Below are 3,272 nucleotides of genomic sequence, written 5' to 3' on the forward strand. Positions count from 1 at the left end.
GGTGTTCAGATAAACCCTCCACACTTCAATTGTGGTGACATTCGTACTTACAGAACACCACAGGGACTAAAGTACATATTTTAAAACTAGCAGGCAGCAGTGACATGCAATGGCCAGCCTACATTGGATCCAGTCCTCCTGCTTATTAGGCGATGAAAAAAAAAAAAAGAAAAGAATGCTTTTATCTTGAAGATGTTGGCACCTTGCAGATAAACCCTCCACACTTCAATTGTGGTGACATTCGTACTTACAGAACACCACAGGGACTAAAGTACATATTTTAAAACTAGCAGGCAGCAGTGACATGCAATGGCCAGCCTACATTGGATCCAGTCCTCCTGCTTATTAGGCGATGAAAAAAAAAAAAAGAAAAGAATGCTTTTATCTTGAAGATGTTGGCACCTTGACAGCTACAGCAATGACAGGGTCTTTTGTATAAACTTTAAACACTGTTGTAATCAAGACACAATTAAATCTTTAGTACTCTGAAGGGCATCACCTTTAAAGTATGCTAGCTAAACTTTAGAACCGCACTACTACTTCATTTGTATGGACTGTAGATTTTGCCATTCTCTTGTGTAAAAAAAAAAAAAAAAACCACTGGCGAGATATTTGCGTATTTACTTTAATAAAAAGAATTTATATAGTCCTGCACCACTGAACAGAGCAAACCCTAGAAAATTCTGTTCCAATTCCAAGTGTTTCAGCCAGTATTGCACCTGAAAGCTCTCTCCCTCAAGAGTGGCATTACAGGGTCTTCTCTGGTTGTGGTGAAATTCCTTCTGTCACCTTTCCTGTGCACTTCTCAGTATTTGCCGTTTTCCTTTTTGCACTGATCACCACACAATTAATGTATCCTCTGCATTTGCCATCAGTGTCAACAGAATCACTTAAACATCCAGTTCAGTTTTTGGTCTAAAAATTTTCTGGGCCCCTTATTTTAGGTTCCCTTAATTTCAACTTCCTGGTTCCACAAAAATCTCAGGTTATTTTTGTATATACACAATCACAACGCAAGATCTGGCAGCCAGAGCCCAAGCCACAGGCCAAGACCTTATAATGTCAGGTAAGGTACAAAGGTGCTGTACAAAGAGATTTCTCCCAATTCTAAAGGTTGCAGAGGAAACCTACACAAAGACTGCAGGAAAAACAACAATGCCAACAGAACATTACAGGCTTCTGAAACGGATTTACAAATCAAGTGTGTTTATTCTGTTAGGCCCAAAGATGCCCAGGAATGACAATCAAATCATCAGAGGCTAGGAAGAACTACTCATTTCCACCACTGAAATGACTACTAAACAAGTTCAGACTGCCTGAAGCAGCTACAGCAGACACTAGGTCATCCGACAGGGCTGTGCCATGCACGCATCCCCCACAGTAACCACGGAAGATAAAAACCAGATTGACTATTATAACTGATCTGCCAAGGGACAATACGAAAAAAAGGTACATAAACTTGTCATAGTCCTACTTTTATATCACTAAAGAAAAGCATTCTGTCCTGGAACAGTTTCCCTTGCACTGAACCCAGGGAACATCATGCCCATGTTCCCAAATCTAAATGCAAAAATATACAGCACCTAAAGCTGTACCAACCCTTCCTTACCATGCTGTACCAACCCCTACCATACTGACCAACCCTTCCTTTTTCTGCTAAGTTTTTATTAGCTAGGTATTCATTATACATATATATACACTATGTGTATATATATATATACACACTAGCCTTCTCTGCCTAGGCCATTTTCTTGCAGTAAAATTCCTGAGAAGCACAGCCTGGGAAAGCTGTTCTAAACTACGGGAGCTTCAGACAAGAATTCATGCATGTATACCTACTCCCCTCCTCCAGAAAAAAAAATTTCTTCACCTGTCATGATTTTGCCAACCAACAGTCCTCTGCCTGCACCCCACAGGAATCTCAGCAAAAGAAAATGGTAGTTAAAATGCGTTAAATCAATGTATCTAAAAGTGGAGGCTGTCACTCTATCAGCACTTTTCTAAAAATTTTCCTCCCAACAGCATCACCTCAGTGACTTCCGAGAAAGACACTGGAACCTGAATGTATTTACTGGCAAACAAAATTTCTTCTGGTCAGGGAACTGTACAGAACTCTATAAAAGCGTTAAGCAATCTGCAATGCACTCCTAGCCCTTCTTTGCCTAAATAATGCTGAGCTAACCACACGAGTAGAAAACAAAAAGGTTGCCAAAGACAACTGTTAGCCTAGTCTCAGAATCTAATCACAGGCTACGCTGCCTTTCTGAAACAGCCATAAAGTAGCTTCCCATGAAAGTATACACTGCTCTGCCCAGTCTCCTGAAACCATCACCTGCAACAATCTTATGCTGCAGTTCCCATTGAAATTACTGGGATGCTGAGGTCATCGACTCAAGAACTCATTCTAGAACAGTTTGATAAAATTTAACGGGGGCTTATACAAGATGCCTAACGTGCCTTGCATGAAGGAAAATGGTAAAAATACCAACTATTAAATTATAAGCAAGTCTGTAAAATTTTACTTCCTCTAGAGCCACAGCAGCTCTTACATTAATGAGATTAAGGCAATTTTTTTTTTTTTTTACTGTTAACCAAGTTTATAATGTTCTAGAGTTTATTCTATCATTCTGAAAGTGGCTCCTACTGACATTCCAGCAATCCAACATGCCATTTGCATGTGCATACTCTCTCACGTACTCAGCTTTACCACTTTGGACAGACTCCGTGCCCCACTTACTCCCAGCGCCACACGAGTGCGCTGAGAGCCCTCAGCCCAGCTGAGATGGCAACCTGTGTGTTTTGCCTGCCCAGGACTCCTCGCCCACAGAAACCCAGAAAATCTGCCACACCACGTGACTGCAATTCCAGACAACATCACCACCAACCAACAGGCTGCACGCATCCCTTTGCTTTTAAACTTTTTGTGGTAACTGCACATGACACCACCTTTAATGCCTCCTCAACCCCTGCCACCCTGAAGCTCCTCTCACCCTCCTTCCTGCCAACGGCCCCACCACACGGCCCTACCAGGCATGGGCCGGTACCCTTCCCCGCGAGGTGCTGGATCACCCGTGCCGAGGAGCCAGCCCACCTCAGGGCCGCGGGGCTGACGACACCGTGTACCTCTCCGGCTCCGCAGACATCGTCCCCTCGGAGCCAGGGCCAAGGCGCGTCAGACGGCCACCTCCTCACGGCGGGAAAGCAGCACGTCGGCTCCCCCGCGCCGCCTCGAAGAAAAAGCCGGAGTCGGCCGCAGGAAGTGGGCTCCCACC

The sequence above is a fragment of the Eurypyga helias genome, unplaced genomic scaffold (genome assembly GCF_000690775.1).
Source record: "Eurypyga helias isolate BGI_N326 unplaced genomic scaffold, ASM69077v1 scaffold10087, whole genome shotgun sequence".
In the NCBI taxonomy this organism is placed as follows: Eukaryota; Metazoa; Chordata; class Aves; order Eurypygiformes; family Eurypygidae; genus Eurypyga; species Eurypyga helias.